The sequence below is a fragment of the Kogia breviceps genome, chromosome X (genome assembly GCF_026419965.1).
Source record: "Kogia breviceps isolate mKogBre1 chromosome X, mKogBre1 haplotype 1, whole genome shotgun sequence".
Taxonomy (NCBI): domain Eukaryota; kingdom Metazoa; phylum Chordata; class Mammalia; order Artiodactyla; family Physeteridae; genus Kogia; species Kogia breviceps.
Genome location: NC_081330.1, coordinates 121,325,751 through 121,345,259, shown reverse-complemented (window position 1 = coordinate 121,345,259; position 19,509 = coordinate 121,325,751). Strand labels below are relative to the sequence as shown.

Sequence of the window (19,509 nt, the reverse complement as noted above, 5' to 3'; positions counted from 1 at the left end):
AAGAGGAAAAGGGGAAAAAATAATATATGTTGCTCCCAAAGTCCACCTCCTCAGTTTGGGATGATTCGTTGTCTACTCAGGTATTCCACAGATGCAGGCTATGTGAAGTTGATTGTGGAGTTTTAATCTGCTGCTTCTGAGGCTGCTGGGAGAAATTTCCCTTTCCTGTCTTTGTTGGCATAGCTCCTGGGGTTCAGCTTTGGATTTGGCCCCGCCTCTGCGTGTAGGTCCCCTGAGGTGTCTGTTCCCAGCCCAGACAGGATGGGGTTAAAGGAGCAGGTGATTCAGGGGCTCTGGCTCACTCAGGCTGGAGGGAGGGAGAGGCATGGAGTGTGGGGCAAGCCTGCGGCGGCAGAGGCCTCCATGACGTTGCGCCAGCCTGAGGCGTGCTGTGTGTTCTCCGGGGAAGTTGTCCCTGGGTCACAGGATCCTGGCAGTGGTGGGCTGCAAAGGCTCCTGGGAGGGTCGGTGTTGATAGTGACCTGTGCTTGCACACAGGCTTCTTGGTGCTGCAGCAGCAGCCTTAGCATGTCATGCCCGTCTCTGGAGTCTGCTCTGATAGCCACGGCTCACGTCCATCTCTGGAGCTCCTTTAAGCAGTGTGCTTAATCCCCTCTCCTCATGCGCACCAGGAAGCAAAGAGGGAAGGAAAAGTCTCTTGCCTCTTTGGCAAGTCCAGACTTCTCCTGGACTCCCTCCCTAACCCCTTCAGGCTGTGTTCATGATGCCAGTCCTCTGCCTGCGAAGCCCGAGCCTCAGCTCCCAGCTCACGCCCATCCTGGCGTGGGAGCAGACAAGCCTCTCGGGCTGGTGAGTGCTGGTCGGCACTGATCCTCTGCAGGAATCTATCCGCTTTGCCCTCCGCACCCCTGTGGCTGCGCTCTTCTCTGTGGCTCTGAAGCTTCCCCCTCTGCCACCCGCAGTCTCCGCCCATGAAGGGGCTTCTAGTGTGTGGTAACCTTTCCTCCTTCACAGCTCCCTCCCACTGGTGCAGGTCCCATCCCTATTCTTTTGTCTCTCTTTTTTTTCTTTTTTCTTTTGCTCTACCCAGGTATGTGGCCTTTTGGGAGGTCTGAGGTCTTCTGCCAGCAATCAGTGGGTGTTCTCTAAGAGCAGTTCCACGTGTAGATGTATTTCTGATGTCTATGTGGAGAGGAAGGTGATCTCCGCATCTTACTCTTCGGCCATCTTCTCTAGAACCTCCTATTGAAGAATCCTTGCATCCCTGGAGTAAATCCCACTTGATCATGGTGTATGATCCTTTTAATGTGTTGTTGAGTTCTGTTTGCTAGTGTTTTGTTGAGGATTTTTGCATCTATATTCATCAGTGATATTGGTCTGTATTTTTCTTTTTTTGTAGTATGTTTGTCTGGTTTTGGTATCAGGGTGATAGTGGCCTTATAGAATGAGTTTGGGAGTGTTCCTTCCTCGGTAATTTTTTGGAAGAGTTTGAGAAGGATGGGTGTTAGCTCTTTTCTAAATGTTTGATAGAATTCACCTGTGAAGCCATCTGGTCCTGGACTTTTGTTTGTTGGAAGATTTTTAATCACAGTTTCAATTTCATTACTTGTGATTGGTTTGTTCATATTTTCTATTTCTTCCTGGTTCAGTCTTGCAAAGTTATACCTTTCTAAGAATGTGTCCATTTCTTCCAGGTTGTCCATTTTATTGGCATAGAGTTGCTCGTAGTACTTTCTTAGGATGCTTTGTATTTCTTTGGTGTCTGTTGTAACTTCTCCTTTTGCATTTCTAATTTTATTGATTTGAGTCCTCTCCCTCTTTTTCTTGATGCATCTGGCTAATGGTTTATCAATTTTGTTTATCTTCTCAAAGAACCAGCTTTTAGTTTTATTGGTCTTTGCTATTGTTTTCTTTGTTTCAATTTCATTTATTTCTGATCTGATCTTTATGATTTCTTTCCTTCTGCTAACTTTGGGTTTTGTTTGTTCTTCTTTCTCTAGTTCCTTTAAGTGTAAGGTTAGATTTTTTATTTGAGGTTTTTCTTGTTTCTTGAGGTAGGCTTGTGTAGCTATAAACTTCCCTCTTAGAACTGCTTTTGCTGCATCCGATAGGTTTTGGATCGTCGTGTTTTCATTGTCATTTGTCTCTAGGTATTTTTTGATTTCCTGTTTGATTTCTTCAGTGAGCTCTTGGTTAATTAGTAATGTATTGTTTAGCCTCCATGTGTTTGTGTTTTTTATGTTTTTTTCCCTGTAATTCATGTCTATTCTCACAGTGTTGTGATCAGAGCAGATGCTTGATATGATTTCAATTTTCTTAAATTTACTGAGGCTTGATTTGTGACCCAAGGTGTGATCTATACTGGAGAATGTTCTGTGCACACTTGAGAAGAAAGTGCAATCTGCTGTTCTTGGATGTAATGTTCTATAAATATCAATTCAGTCTATCTGGTGTAATGTGTCTTTTAAAGCGTCTGGTTACTTATTAATTTTCTATCTGGATGATCTTTCCATTGGTGTAAGTGGGGTGTTAAAGTCTCCCACTATTGTGTTACTGTTGATTTTCTCTCTTATAGCTGTTAGCAGTTGCCTTATGTATTGAGGTGCCCCTTTGTTGGGTGCATATATATTTATAATTGTTATATCTTTTTCTTGGGTTGATCCCTTGATCATTATGTAGTGTCCTTTCTTGTCTCTTGTAACATTCTTTATTTTAAAGTCTATTTTATCTGATATGAGTATTGCTACTCCACCTTTCTTTTGATTTCCATTTGTGTGTAATATCTTTTTCCATCCCCTCACTTTTAGTCTGTATGTGTCCCTAGGTCTGAAGTGGGTCTCTTGTAGACTGCATATATAGGGTCATGTTTTTGTATCCATTCAGCAAGCCTGAGCCTTTTGGTTGGAGCATTTAATCCATTCACGTTTAAGGTAATTATCGATATGTATGTTCCTATGACCATTTTGTTAATTGTCTTGGGTTTGTTTTTGTTGGTCCTTTTCTTCTCTTGTGTTTCCCACTTAGAGAAGTTCCTTTAGCATTTGTTGTAAGGCTGGTTTGGTGGTGCTGAATTCTCTTAGGTTTTGCTTGTATTTAAAGCTTTTGATTTCTCCATCAAATCTGAATGAGATCCTTGCCGGGTACAGTAATCTGGGTTGTAGGTTCTTCCTTTTCATCACTTAACTATATCATGCCCCTCCCTTCTGGCTTGTAGAGTTTCTGCTGAGAAATCAGCTGTTAACTTTATGAGAGTTCCCTTGTATGTTATTTGTCATTTTTCCCTTGCTGCTTTCAGTAATTTTTGTCTTTAATTTTTGCCAGTTTGATTACTATGTGTCTCGACGTGTTTCTCCTTGGGTTTATCCTGTATGGGGCTTGCTGCGGTTCCTGGACTTGGGTGGCTAATTCCTTTCCCATGTTACAGAAGTTTTTGCCTATAATGTCTTCAGATATTTTCTCAGGTTATTTCTCTCTCTGTTCTCCTTCTGGGACCCCTATTATGCGAATATTGTTGCATTTAATGTTGTCCCAGATGTCTCTTAGGCTGTCTTCATCTCTTTTCATTCTTTTTTCTTTGTTGTGTTTCGCAGCAGTGAATTCCACCATTCTGTCTTCCAGGTCACTTATCCATTCTTCTGCCTCGGTTATTCTGCTATTGATTCCTTCTAGTGTAGTTTTCATTTCAGTTATTGTATTGTTCATCTCTGTTTGTTTGTTCTGTAATTTTCTGTAATTTTTCTAGGTCTTTGTTAAACATTTCTTGCATCTTCTTGATCTTTGCCTCCATGCTTTTTCCGAGGTTCTGGATCATCTTCACTATCATTATTCTGAATTCTTTGTCTGGGAGGTTGCCTATCTCCACTTCATTTAGTTGTTTTTCTGGGGTTTTATGTTGTTCCTTCATCTGGTACATAGCCCTCTGCCTTTTCATCTTGTGTGTCTTTCTGTGAATGTGGTTTTTGTTCCACAGGCTGCAGGATTGTAGTTCTTCTTGCTTCTGTTGGCTCCTTCTCTTTTCTTCACTAGTGGGAGAAATCAGTTGCCTTCGCCCTAATTTCAGCACTGGTTTGCACCTCTTTTCTTCTCACTTACCTAATTAATGCCTCTGTGTGCTCCCTTGTCCTCTACATGCTGTGACACATCACTCTGGAGCCTTTCTCTGCCTAAAGTTAGAAGCTGGGACAACTCCTTGGAACTTCCCTGGTGGTCCAGTGGTTAGGACTCGGCACTCTTGCTGCCAGGGCCCTGTGTTCAATCCCTGGTTGGGGAAGTAAGATCCCACAAGCTGCGCAGCGAAAAACAAAACAAAAAGTTGGGATGACTCCTAAACTTACCTTGCCTCCAATTTGTGTCCCTCCGCAGAACTCCATCATTGCTCATGTTCATTCATTTTTTGTGTAACAGTTTTATTGAGGTATAATTCATATGCCATAGAATTCACCCACTTAAAGTGTAGAATTCGATGGTGTTTAGTATATTCAGTGTGGCCATCACCACACTTGTTTATTTTTAACATACTTTGGAAGAATGTACTCTTTGGAATATTATAGAGAAGGAAGAGAATTCAGTCTCTGCTTTTGAAGTCCTAGGTCCATGACTGGACACATTACTTAAGATTTCCTGATTACTGAGGCTGTTGTTCATCATACCTGCCTTTAAGACAATTCTGAGGGTTCAGTGAGGAAGTATATCAAGTATTGTTGGAGAGGCTTTTGAATGAACCAGAGCAACAAAGAAAGGCCAAGGGAAAATGGCTTATACCAATTCTCCCTCACCACCCATATGGATTATAGTGATTGGTACTGTAGTGACTTAACCAAAAGGGAAAGAGTCTGATTTGTTAGGTGTGGTTGAATAGGAAGGAAAGGACACTCTTCTCTGTGCTCCAACCCGGTCCCAGGGTGTGTTCCCTAGAGATGGATCTGCTTGTTTCGGGAGCCCTCTCAGACCATGCTTTCACTGAGCTGGCCTCTTGTCTTTCTCTGTTCCTCCTCTACTGCAGCTAGGCAGCAGTTCTCAAACTTTTTGGTTTCAGGGTCTTTTTGCATACCTAAAAATTATTGATTACCCCAAGGAGCTTTTGTTAATGTGGGTTATATCTAATAATGTTTCCCATATTTTAGAAATTAAAACAGTTTAAAGTTATTCATTTTAAAAATCAACTGGCATTGTGTAGTTACCTATTGCTGTATAACATTTTGTTCCAAAACTTAGCACTTGAAACAGCATTTATGATCTCAGGAGTCTGGGCATGGCTTAGCTGGTCCTCTGCTTCAGGGTCTCATGGGCTGCAGTCATCCGAAGGCTTGCCTGGGAAGGATGCACTTCCAAGCTCACGCTCGTGTGGTTGTTGGCAGGATCCAGTGCCTTGCAGGTTGTTGTATTGGGGCCTCAGTTTCTTATGAGCTGTTGGCTGGAGTCCTTCGTTGGTTCCTTGCCACTGGGGCCTTTCCATAGGCAGCTCACAACATGGCTGCTGGCTTTATCAGAACGAGCAAGAGAGAGTGCCAGCACAAGAGAGAAGGAGGCTGCAGTCTTTGTCACATAAAGAAGTGACGTCCTCTCACTTTTGCCAAATTCTCTCTTCATTAGAAGCCAGGTACTAGGTCCAGCTCACACTCAAGGGGAGAAGATTATACAAGGTCGTGAATACTAGGAGGATCATTGGGGGCCATGTCAGAGCTGCGTACTACACGTTAATGTAAATAATGTTGTTTTTAAAATTAAAAATAGCTGATTTTCCATAATAAAAGTTGAGAAGAGTGGCATTGTTTTACGTTTTTGCAGATTTCTTTAATGATTGGCTTAGTAGAAGATAGCTGAATTTTCCTAACTGCTTCTGCATTCCATCTGTGGTAATATGCCATTTTAGTTGAAGTATGTGAAGACAATCTAGCCTCACACACATATGTAATTGGAACAGGGAGGAGTATTTTAATAGCCTTTTTAGATAATTGTGGAAATTCTTTGATACTACACCAAAACTCAGCAAGTAGTAGTTCTTGAAGGTAAGTTGCTAGCGTGGGATCTGAAACTCTATGTAACTTTTTGTACTGTTTTAAAACTATGGGTCTGTTTTTCACTTTGAATAGATGTTTTTGCTCATGCATCATTTTGTAACGTCATCCATTCGTCATTTGGAAAACATCGGTTTACAGAATTGTGTTGATATTACAAACGTTACCACATTTTTTTTTACAATATCAAAACCACAGTAGTTAATATCACCACTGATCTTATCAGAAAAGTCTTTAAGTATTGGGAAGCTCATGGTGGCAGATAGTTTTCAAAAATTCTAAATTTTGCTTGAAAACTCACATTTTATCTTTGGCAACAAATACTGTCAGTTGTTTGCCTTGAAGTGACAGGCTCAATTCATATATATTGGAGAAAATGTCTGCCAAATACCCAAATCTGAGTAAACAGCCATGGATTGTCTTTAAAAGAAACAACAAGAACAAGAACAAGGTGATCCATGGAAAAGTCGATGGTTGGGCTTATGATTCCAGCAGCTGCATTAGTGCTTTTCCTCAGGATCTCTACCACACTTTGTTGTGTAGCCGAAGTGCTTTCTGTGTACTTTCTGTATCTTCACACAGAATAAAAAAAGATAATGTATTCAAGGTCTGAGATTTAATAAAAATTAATAATTTTTAATTGCTTTTTCAAGGGCATTGTTAAGTAAAAGAGCCCCCCTACTGCCTCGAGTACATGATGTAGTGACAAAATCCATGACTTCTAGTATAGTTTGGTGCCACTGCCTTGATTTATTCTAAGGAACCAGCAGTGTTACTCGTTATTGCTTTTGTACTATCAGTGCAGATGTCAACACCAAAAAAGACAAACGCCATACCAGTATTTTTAATTTTTAAAAATTAATTAATTTATTTATTTTTGGCTGCGTTGGGTCTTCGTTGCTTTGCACAGGCTTTCTCTAGTTGTGGGGAGCAGGGGCTACTCTTTGTTGTAGCACGCAGGATTCTCATTGTGGTGGCTTCTCTTGTTGCAGAGCTCGGGCTCTAGGCGTGCGGGCTTCAGTAGTTGTGGCTCACGGGCTCTAGAGCGTGGGCTCAGTAGTTGTGGCACACAGGCTTAGTTGCTCTGGGGCATGTGGCATCTTCCCAGACCAGGGCACAAACCTGTGTCCCTTGCACTGGCAGGTGCATTCTTAAGCACTGCGCCCCCAGGGAAGTCCATCAGGCTTTTACAAGTTTTGACCATCTGGTAGGTATGAAATCCATCGTTTAAAGCATTGGCCTGGAATTGCACTGTGTGGATGAGCCATCACTTGTTCAAATCAAGACTCTGGTGCAGGGCATGTAGATAGTCTCCAATTTTTCTATTTTATAATCAAAGCAGTGGTTGTCCAATTACTTCCTTAGAATAAATTCCAGGAGTGGAAATGCTGGACTGAATGTTCCACTCCTTAAAATGTTTGATCCATACTACCCAGCTGCCATTCGGAAAGCTTGTACAACTTTATATTCCCATCCACAGTGCTTGCATGCCTTTTCCCCCATACCCGTTTCAAAAGCAGCTTAAAAAAAAAATCTAAGTGATGTATATACCTAATTTGAAAGGTCAAATGACAAGGCTTTCAGAAGAGCAAAACCCCGAGCTGCTTTTCCCCATCCCAATTCCTTCCCACTTCCCAGAAACCACCATTTTACATCCTTAGCAGTTGCACCTGTTTGCTTCTATATCTCAGAATACACTTCTGCTCTTTCTTCATTTTGTTTTAAACTGTGGCAGACACTGCTAGTTGCCCACCTGATACCAATTTTTTCCTCAGCCTTCAGAGGTAGCTCAGAATTCCTGAGCCTTTCCAGGGTTCTGAAGCACTAAAATGTCCTGGTCACCACCTGGCTGCTGTTAGCTGCTCTCCTGTTTTTTGGTTTGTTTTTTTTTTTTTGTAATAAATTTTGTTTATTTATCTATCTATTTATTTATTTTTGGCTGCATTGGGTCTTCGTTGCTGTGTATGGGCTTTCTCTCGTTGCGGTGAGCAGGGGCTACTCTTGGTTGCGGCACGCGGGCTTCTCATTGCAGTGGCTTCTCTTGTTGCATGCAGAGCACAGGCTCTAGGCATGTGGACTTCAGTATTTGTGGCATGCGGGCTTAGTAGTGTGGCACGCAGTCTCGAGTTGTGGCTTGCGGACTCTGGAGTGCAGGCTCAGTAGTTGTGGCGCATGGGCTTAGTTGCTCCGGGGCCTGTGGGATCTTCCCGGACCAGGGCTCAAACCCATGTCCCCTGCATTGGCAGGCGGATTCTTAACCACTGTGCCACCAGGGAAGCCCTGATCTCTGGTTTTATTAGAAGCGGGGACTGCTCTTTCTTGTTTCATCTTTCCCAAGATTATTCTGTATTCTGTCAGAAGTGAATATGCTTTTTTTTCCCCAACAGTTGTAATAGAGATTTATTTAAAGTAATACATTTACAGCCCAGATAGTTCTACATTGTACATTTCAGATTTAACCAACTTCATACAAATACTTTAGGATAGCTGCATCCAGATTTAGACTACATGATTATTTCTTTGCCCATTCTTCTCTCTCTTTTCTTTCCTGAATAACCTCTTTCAGACATGGTTCAAGGTAGAATTTATCCTCCTCATATTTTGTCCATTGCTCTTTAGGCAAGATCTGCTGCCTCATGGTCAGGTCCAGTGCTCTCTTAATGTGAAACACCCTGTCGTTATAAAGGTTCTCAGGAAGCCTTCTTACGGCTTCTTTTACATCGTCTTTCTCATGTATTGTATCATCTCGTATTAAGCCCAGTTATTGAACCTGGCAGCACTGTAATACCATTTTCGAATACCCTCCAGCCATTTGCTTGATGCTGCAACGGCAGGCCTACTCGCCATTTTAACCCGAGACAGAAGCGTTGCCTGCTGGGTGAGTCCTAGAGGTCCTAGGCTTATTTTTCATGGGCCTTTTCCTAAGACTTGTTCTGAGGAACGTGGCATCCCAATTATTACTGACTCAACTGCTTTATCTTGCTAATGGAGCAATTCAGTAATCCTAGCAACTGGAATATTTTTACATTAATTCCTGATGACCGGTATAAAGTTAGATTTTATTTGCTAAAGGCTTGAATATTTGAAATCGTGATTCATCATGATTTTGGGGGGGGGGGGTTAAATATACATAACATAAAATTTACCATTTTAACCATTTTTAGGCATACAGTTCATTGGCATTAAGAGGTTAACAGTGTCGTGCAAGCTACACCACCATGCATCTCCAGAACCTTTTCATCTTCCCAAACTGAACGTGTGTACTCCATTCCCCCTGCCCTGCCCGTGGCAATCAACCACCATTCTGTTCTCTTTCTCTGTGAATTTGGCTACTCCAGGTATTTCATATAAGTGGAATCATACTATGTTCTTTTGTGTCTGTCTTTTTTCAGTTAACATAATGTCTTCTTCAAGGTTCATCCATGTTGTAGCATGTGTCAGAATTTTCTTCCTTTTTAAGGTTGAAAAATATCCTGATGTATGTATATACAGGTGCACCTTGGAGATATTGCAGGTTCAGTTCCAGACCACCATAGTAAAGCAAATAACATAATAAAGTGAGTCAGATGAATTTTTTGTTTTTTTAGTGCATATAAAGTTGTTTACACTGTAGTGTAGTCTATTTAAAGTGTGCAGTAGTGTTATGTCTAAAAAAACAATGTACATACTTTAATTAAATAATATGTTATTGCTAAAAAGTGCTAATCATCATCTGACCATGCAGAGTTGCCACAAACCTTCAATTTGTAAAAAACGCAATATCTGTGAAGCACAATAAAACCAGGTATGCCTTTACCATATTTTATTTATCAATTCATTCATCAGTGGACGTTTGGGTAGTCTTCACGTTTCTTAACTTTGGATGTGATTCTTTAGGACATTCATCATAGAAACACTACCTTCATACCAGGCTCAGTACATGTAGGTCTCAAATCATGGCTTTTTTTCCTCACTCACTTCCTACTTTGTTCCCTAGTTTATCTGTGTAATGAAGTAATATTCTCACTGTTTTAGAATTGTAAGGCTAAACTAAATAAAGTATTTTAAATGTCTACCACATAGCAATTAGTAAATGTTAGGTTTTTTCCTTTCTCCCTTCAGTCAGAACTTAGCCTTATATACAGTATGTTAACCCTCTTTTGTGTATTCCATGAATAGGCTTAGCTCTTGACTGCCTGATTCTACTTGGGAAGAGTTAACTATCCATGACTGAACCTATTTTTTAAACTGGTAAAATGATTTAGTAGGTGTCCTAGCCGTAGTTATAGATTGAGGCCAAGTTTAAATGAGATATTTCAATTTTCAGAATTGTTTTAAGAAGGAGATATATCAGAACGGCTACAAAAATTCATGCTTAGTAGATCGTGTTCCTACTATAATCTAGTAGAAGGTGTAGTGTAAAGATTTGGGGGGACAGATGCAGAGGTCTTTTGAGCAGGGTGAAGGGAGAAGATGACATGAAATGACTCGAAAGAAACTCCTGCAACTCTTCAGACTCTGAGGCTGGGGTGTGGTGGATTAGTGAAAAAATATAATACTGCTTTTTATAATACTTCTTATAATACTGGTCATGGTGAACAGTTTGGGGGATATCTTTATAGAAAGGTTTTCTCCATTTACTGGCTTCTGTGTGAATACATTTTTGTTTATACTGACATGTTCATTCAGGATCAAATGTTTCTTTTTCCTTACTTAATTATACCTTGGAGATCTGTTCATATTGACATGGCTCTACCTTACTATTTTGAATAGCTGCCTCCTTTAACTTGTGTGGATGACCATTCTTTATTTAACCAGTTCTTTTTAAAATTTTATTTAAAAATTTTTTTTATTTTTATTTTTTGGCCACACTGCGCAGCACGTGGGATCTTAGTTCTCCGACCAGGGATTGAACCCTCACCCCCTGCAGAGGAAGCACAGAGTCTTAACCACTGGACCACCAGGGAAATCCCTTTAATCAGTTCACTATCAGTAAACGTTCTGGTTCGTGTGTGTAGTAACAAGTGGCGGTGTGCTGAATAGCCTTTGCCCTTGAGTGAGAATATCTGTGGAATAAACTATGGTGGACTCACTTGTGAAAGTGAATGTGCATTCAGATGTTGAGAAATACTGCTAAATACCTCTGCAAAACCAATATGCTACCAGTGTAGGCTTCTCAGGACTGTACTGGGGGACCTGTTGGCCCACATGAAGGTTTGTTTTGTTTTTTTTAAAAAATCATTAAAAAAAAATCTAGTCATTATTGCTTTGATTTGCATTTTTTTTTTTTTTTTTTTTTTTTTTTTTCTTACGGTACGCGGGCCTCTCACTGTTTGTGGCCTCTCCCATTGCAGAGCACAGGCTCCGGACGCGCAGGCTCGGCGGCCATGGCCCACGGGCCCAGCCACTCCGCAGCATGTGGGATCTTCCCAGACCGGGGCATGAACTCGTGTCCCCTGCATCGGCAGGCAGACTCGCAACCACTGCGCCACCAGGGAAGCCCTGATTTGCATTTTTATTTGTATTTCTTTAATTATGAATGAGGTCGAACTTTTTTATTTTTTTGGCTGCACCTTGCAGCATGCGGGATCTTAGTTCCCCAACCAGGGATGGAACTTGCACCACCTGCATTAGGAACGTGGAGTCTTAGCCACTGGACCATCAGGGAAGTCCAGTTTGAACATGTTTTTGTATGTTGGGCATTTTTAGTTCTTTAACTGTGATTTCCTTGTTCAGAAATCCTTGAAAATTGGGTCTCTGACTCATTTGAAGCCCTTATGAACGTGGTCTTTTGGCTAGTCTGAAGTTTTTAATTAATATTTAGTAAATTGATTTTCCTTTTCTTTAAAAAATAAAATAGCTTCTGAGTTCTCTGGTTTCCTTAGAAAGACCAGAGTTTCACTTAGAATTTCTAGTTCTTTGTGGTTTTCATTTTTCACGTTTCAATCTTGATATATCTGGAGGAGTGAGATGGGTTATCACTTTTTCCCCCCATATGACTTGAGAGATATCTCAAATCGTTTATTTCCTTTACCAGTTTGAAATGACACCATTTTAAAATTTTTTAGGGACTTCTCTGGTGGCGCAGTGGTTGAGAATCCACCTGCCAGTGCAGGGGACACGGGTTCGATCCCTAGTCCGGGAAGATCCCACATGCCACGGTGCAACTAATCCCGTGTGCCACAACTACTGAGCCTGCGCTCTAGAGCCTGTGTGCTGCAACTACTGAGCCCAGGCGCCACAACTACTGAAGCCCACGCACCTAGAACCCGTGCTCCGCAACAAAAGAGAAGCTACTGCAGTGAGAAGCCCGCGCACCGCAACAAAGAGTAGCCCCCACTTGCCGCGACTAGAGAAAGCCCACGCGCAGCAACAAAGACCCAACGCAGCCAAAAAAAAAAAAAAAAAGTGATTGTTATACAAATATATATTCTTTTTCAGATTCTTTTCCCATGTAGGTTATTACAAAATACTGAGTGTAGTTCCCTGTGCTATACAGTAGGTCCTTATTTCTATTTTATATATAGTGGGGTATATATATTACTCCTCAATTCATAATTTATCCCTCTCCCTCCTCTTTCCCCTTTGGTAACCATAAGTTTGTTTTCTATGTGAGTCTGTTTCTGTTTTGTAAATAAGTTCATTTGTATCATCTTTTTAGATGCTACATATAAGTGATATATGATATTTGTTTTTCTCTGACTTCACTTAATATGACAATCTCTAGGTCCATCCGTGTTGCTGCAAATGGCATTATTTCATTCTTTTTTTATGGCTGAGTAGTGTGTGTGACATCTTTATCCATTCATCTGTCAGTGGACATTTAGGTTGCTTCTATGTCTTGGCTATTGTAAATAGTGCTGCAGTGAACATTGGGGTGCATGTATCTTTTCAAATTATGGTGTTCTCAAGATATATGTCAGTAGTGGGATTGCTGGGTCATATGGTAGTTTTATTTTTAGTTTTTAAGCAACCTCCATACTGTTCTCTACAGTGGCTGTAGCAACTTACATTCCTGCTAACAGTGCAAGAGGGTTCCCTTTTCTCCACACCCTGTCCAGCATTTATTGTTTGTAGACTTTTTGATGATGGCCATTCTGACTGGTGTTGGGTGATACCTCATTGTTGTTTTGATTTGCGTTTCTCTGATAATTAGCGATGTTGAGTATCTTTTCATGTGCTTTTTGGGTCTTTGGAGAAATGTCTATTTAGATCTTCTGCCACTTTTCTAATTTAAAAAGAACATGAACCTACCAACTCCAACCACCTATTTAAAAAAATAGCAAATAAAGAAGCATATGAAAATGTAAGTTTTATCGGTAGGTTTGTTTGTAAAATTTGTATTTGGAAATGTAAAAGCCCCTCAAAATACTGGAAACGTTTACAAAAGAGGTTCATATTTTCAAAACCAAATAAGGCCGGTCGTGGCCATGCTGAGAGCGGGAAGCGCCTGGTGTCTGCGGCCAGGCAGGCGTGCACTCTCTTTGCACATTCCTGCTTCGTAGTTGATAACTCTTAGAGGAAATTATTAGAAACATAGGGTTGAAGGGATTTTTAGAGATAATTTAGTTTAATCCTAAGACACAAAAAGTTTTTTTTTTTAAAAACCCTTCAATGTCTTAAATATAATCACTTAGAATTATTTAAAGATGTCTCTACTCCCAAGTTAGTGTTGTCTCGCCTCCCTAAATCCCAGAGTTAATTACTGCTAAAAACTCTCCAGCTCTTTCCCAATGTTTTCCTAAATTCATGCTGGTATATCTAGCATGGTATGTATTTTTAGACATTTAATGTCTCAGATTTCTTTGTTTGACTTTGAACTTTCGTTTTCCAAGGCTGATGTGTGAAGGGAGAGGAGCGGTGTAATGGAAAGAACATAGGCTCTTGAATTTGATAGACCTGGTTTTGAGTTTTACTGGCCCATTTTACTGGCTTGAATATGATCTTGGGCAAGTTACTTCACGTCACTGAGTCTCATTTTCCTAAGACCCGCCTCTCAGTGACGTGGAGAAGGTTAAATGGGGTAATTGGGCTTGTAGCTTCTGAAGGTTTACCTTTACCTACTTGATAAGTTTCTCGAGACTCTTTGGGAACTAGAGGCGAGCTCAGGACCTCTGCTGGGGATGGGGAAATGTATCTGTGTGCACAGCCTTTCCCCCCTGCCCCTCCTGTGGCCGCCCAGCCCTCCACAGGGAGTGTCTGCGCTGAGCACGTGCCTGGCACTGGTTAAGCAGATGGTAGTTGAAATAATTTGAAAGTGAATGTGGTTGTTGGCTTTTTTGTTTTTTCCTTTAGACCAGTCTTAGTAAAAGAACAACCATCACTAAAAACATTTAAGCTCTTTTTAAACAAAATAAGCCAAAGGAAGATGGTTCTTCAGCTTCAACAATATTTGAGCGAGCATAAGTGAAAGTTTTTGAACTGTTTTTTTGTTTTTTGGGTTTTTTTTTTGGCCACACGGCTTGTAGGATCTTGGTTCCCCGACCATGGATTGAACCCAGGCAGTGAAAGCGCAGAGTCCTAACCACTGAGCCGCCAGGGAACTCCCAAATTCATCTATTTCTAGATGTATTTCCTCCCAATACTTTCTGTGTGTCTGTGTATGCATACATAATACATGGTGCATACTATTTTGTAATTTCTTTTTATATATAATACTTTGGGAGCATCTCTCCCCATTATCAAATAGACTTCTGTAAGATGGCTCAGTCAGGACAAGGGTGTTTGTACAGTAGACAAAGGTGAGTCATGAAGCAGTACATCGTTGTGGTTAAGAGCGTGGACTCGGAAATTAGTTGGCCAGGGTTCAGATCTTTGCCGGGCAATTTACTGACTGTGACCTTCAGCTAGGTACTTAACTTTACCACACTGCCGTTTGCTCGTATGTAAAATAGAGATAATAATGGTAACTGTCTCTTGACATTATTGTGAGGATTAAATTAGTGAGTATAGGAAAGTGCTTACAGTAGTGCCTGGCTGTAGTATTTGCTGTATAAGTGTTAGCTATTGCTGCTGTTGTTTATCCAAGAGAGTGTACCCAAGCAAAAGCATCCAGAATGGGTGTCAAAGAGGGCAGAGGAGGAAGTTGTATTGACCATATGATAGAGAATTCTCTGCTTAAGGAGTTGAAGGCTGAGAAATCATTTACAATTTAAATAAAGTTGTTGGCCCTAAGAATTTGCTTCATATCAAATGGTCCAGTGCGGAACCTCAAGTGGGGAAAATTGGGGCCTACTATATCAAGAATATTTGTAGACTAGGGTTGGAATGAAGCCCAGCTGTAACTGGGTTTATTCATAAAAAATTTTGTAGAGCCAGAGTAAGTCTTTCATTAGCATATGTGAAGAATAAATCAAACTTAACTGTACAGGAGAGAAGGGAAATGTAATACTGTCCTGCTTCTAGTGATAAAATAATAATAGCGGTGTTTTTCTCAATAGATACTTCCCATGGCTTGTTTTAAGCAGCCATTTTGGCCCCTCATGTTTTCCACTCAGTTGGCACTTGAGCACCTTTTATGCATAAGCTGTCACTATCTAGGAGGATGTACATACCAAATAAGTGATAATGTAATATGTGTGGCAGGAATTTCAAGGTGAAAGGAGTGTCTGGAAAGACTAAAAAGAAGTAGTTTTAGCTAAAGATAGAGAATGATGAAATAAAATTAGAAGGATAACGTTAGATATGATGGTTGTGCACTATACAGATTAATTTAACATCCTTATTTATGCTCAGTGCCACCGGCTATTTTAAAATTTATTTTATTTATTTTTGGCTGCATTGGGTCTTCATTGCTGCGTGCGGGCTTTCTCTAGTTGTGGCGAGTGGGGGCTACTCTTCATTGCGGTGCGTGGGCTTCTCGTTGCGGTGGCTTCTCTTGTTGCGGAGCACGGGCTCTAGGCACGTGGGCTTCAGTAGTTGTGGTACACAGGTTCAGTAGTTTTAGCTCACAGGCTCAGTAGCTGTGGGCGCATGGGCTTCGTTCCACCGCATGTGGGATCTTCCCAGACCAGGGCTCGAACCCATGTCCCCTGCATTGGCAGGCGGATTTTTAAGCACTGTGCCACCAGGGAAGCCTGCCACCAGCTATTATTTTGAGTTAGGTGAACATTTTGGCCTTTCTAAACTGTCTTTTTTCTGTCTCTGGTAGTTGTAATTGACATATATGCCTTTAATCTGAAAGACCGCATAACTTGCAGTTAAATCTCCTATGGCATTTTGAAATAGGTGAATGAATATACTGTGAGTTTTCTCCAAAATTGGGAGAATGAAGGACAGTAATAAGAGAAAATATTTGCAAATCATACCTCTGATAAAGGACTTGTATCTGGTGTCTATAAAGAACTCGTACAACTCAATAATAAAATAACAAATAACCCAAATTTAAAAGTGGGCAAAGGATCTGGATAAACATTTCTCCAGAGGAGGTATACAAAAATGGTCAATAAGCACATGAAAAGGTTCTCGGCATCACTGGTCATTAGATTAGATACCTTCACACCAACTATGATGGCTATAATGAAAAGGACAGATAATAACAAGTGTTGATGAAAATGTGGAGAAATTAGAACCCTCACCCACTGCTGGTGGGAATGTAAAATGGTACAATCGCTTAGAAAAAATGTGGCAGGTTCTCAAAAGGTTATACATAAAGTGAACATATGACCCAGCAGTTCCACTCCTAGGTATATACCCTGGAGAAATGTAAACAGATGTCCCCACGAAGATTTGTACATTAATGTTCATGCAAAATTATTTATAATAGCCAAAGTTGAAAATAATCATAGTAGCCAAAGTTGAAAATAATCTAAATGTCCATCTATTGATGAATGGATAAACAGAATATGGTCTGTCCATACAGTGGAATATTATTTGGTAATAAAAAGAAATTAAGTACTGATACATGCTACCTTGTGGAGGAACCTTGAAATCATTATGCTGTGTGAAAGAAGCTAGACACAAAAGGTCATATATTGTATGATTCCGTTTATATGAAAAGTTCAGGATAACCACATCTATAGTGACAGAAAGCACATTAATTGCCTAGGGCTGGGAGTTTTGGGCGGATTAGGGGTTTATAGCTGAAAAAGGGTACTGAGTTTCATTTTGAGGTGACCGAAGTATTCTAAAATAGATTGTGGTGATAGTTGCACAACTTTGTGAATACACTAAAAACCAGTGAATTGGGTGGTATGTGAATTATATCTCAATAAAGGTGTTACGAAAAATCCACTAATTGAACTGGGAAACTAGAAATAACCCAATTCCAATCCTCAGGTAGGCTTCTCAATAAAATTGATCTTAGGAGAGGCCTTGGGTTTTCCTTGGTGAAAATTATTTATGCTCCCATTTCTTCGAACAAATTGCTTGCTCGTTTTATTTTTGATATTGCTTGACCCCATGTTTTCTGGTATTATGTGAGTTTTATTATCATTATGCTTCTGAGAAATTCTGTGTTAGAGATGAGCAATCTTCCATTTTAATTATCTTTTAACAGACTTTCATCAATGTTTAAAGCCAGCATTGTGGTTTTGTAGCCCTATTCTTAATATTGGGCTAATGGTTTTCAGGGAATTGGTTTAAAAATTATTTTTTAAAAATTAGGGGGACTTCCCTGGTGGCTCAGTGGTTAAGAAACCGCCTGCCAATGCAGGGGACACGGGTTCGAGCCCTGGTCCGGGAAGATTCCACATGCCGCAGAGCACCTAAGCCGTGCGCCACAACTGCTGAGCCTGCTCTATAGAGCCTGTGAGCCATGGCTACTGAAGCCCACGTGCCTAGAGCCTGTGCTCTGCAACAAGAGAAGCCACCGCAATGAGAAGCCCGTGCACCGCAACGAAGCGTAGCCCCTGCTCGCCACAACTAGAGAAAGCCTGTGCGCAGCAACGAAGACCCAATGCATTCAAAAATTAAAATTAATTAATTAATTAATTTTTTAAAAGTTGGGGAAGATGATATTAATAGCACTGGGTTTTTTTTTTTTTTCTTCTCAGTATTGCTTTTGCTTTACGTCTCTGGTAACATTATCCATCTGCCCAACTAGTATATGACAGTTTAATATTTGGTATAAAATAGAGGTGGAAGTAGTAGTTCTGTGTATAATGTAGCATTAAAATGATCACTTGGCAGGAATTCCCTGGTGGTCCAGTGGTTAGGACTCTGCACTTTCACTGCCCAGGACCCGGGTTCAGTCCCTGGTCGGGGAACTAAGATTCTGTAAGCCGCATGGTGCAGCCAAAAAAAAAAAAAAAGATCACTTTGCATTTGGTTTGATATTAATACTTCTGTGTGTTATTTGGGCCTCTCAAGGACTTAAGGAAGTTTCTGCAGTAATGAAATTTAACAAAAGACATTTCCTAAATACTTGGTAATTTTTTGTAGACCTAATATCTCTGGATTACATTTGAGAAATACTGCTTTATGGACTGCATTATGTATGGAAGAGAATTTTTAAATTTTTTGGAAAGAATTTGAGTGTAGCATCAAACCATAACTCTAAACAACGCATTTCCCCTTAATGCATTAATTTTTTTAAGAAAAAGTATTACAGGCACATTTTTTTAAAAGTAGTATCAGAAAAGCAATGCATCTCTAATCTCTCTCCCCAGAGGAAAATATTTCTGTTTTGGTTCTTCATAATGCTTGAATAATATATAAATTGCAACTTTAAAAATCAACCTTATTGGAGTAAAACATACATTCAGAAAAGTATACAAATCATAAAGGTTTAGGGTTAATGAATTTTCACGAAGTGAACATCTACGTTACCCCACCTAGATCAAGAAACAGACTGTTACCGAGCACCCCAGAAGGCCCTACCCTCAGTGGTAAACACTCTTGATTTCTGGCACCATTGATTAGTTTTGCCTGTTTCTGAACTTTATATGTAAATGGTTTCCTGTAGTATGTTTTCTTCTGGCACCTTCCTCACAAAATTCTATGAGACTCATCCCTGTTGCTGCATCTAGCAGTACTTCGTTCTCACTGCTGGATGGTATGAACACACTACAATGCATCCATTCTTCTGTTGATAGAAATTTGGGTTGATTTCATTCGGGGGCAATTACAAATAGTGTGGTTTTAAACATTCTTGGCCTTTGGCTGCACATCTGTACATACTAGGGTAAAATCCTAGGGGTAGAATTAACTGGATTGGAAGGTAGCCATATTGCGAAAGAGGTTTTAAAAGTGGCTGCACCAGTTTGTTCTTGCAAAAGCACAGTACTTGATTTATCAACGTTGGACTATAAAAGATGAGGATTTAGTTCCCTTAACCTCTCCATCCCCGGCTACTTTGATACTTTAAATTATCTTCATTTCTTCAGCTGGATACTATTGTAACTTGAAAAAATAAATCTCTCTTTTCCTATTAACTTTGTAGAGTAGCTTTTGTCCACTTGTGATAAAAGAAAGGTGTTAGCCACCTCCCCATCAGTTATGTTATTCAAAAAAGGAAGAGGCCCTCTTTCATGCAGAGAGGAAATATAGAGAATTTAAATTTGTGCCCCGTCATATGACCAAGTAGTGTCAACCAGGGGAAAAACACATACCC

At 40.4% G+C, this 19,509-nt stretch overlaps 1 protein-coding gene and 1 pseudogene across 5 annotated transcripts in view; one reads left to right on the top strand and one right to left on the bottom strand.

The window, feature by feature from the left end:
- Window positions 1-19,509, top strand: part of TXLNG (taxilin gamma) — a 68,764-nt gene that overhangs the window by 15,975 nt on the left and 33,280 nt on the right. The gene's annotated exons all lie outside the window — the stretch shown is intronic.
- Window positions 8,387-8,845, bottom strand: LOC131748675 (cytochrome b-c1 complex subunit 7 pseudogene; annotated as a pseudogene).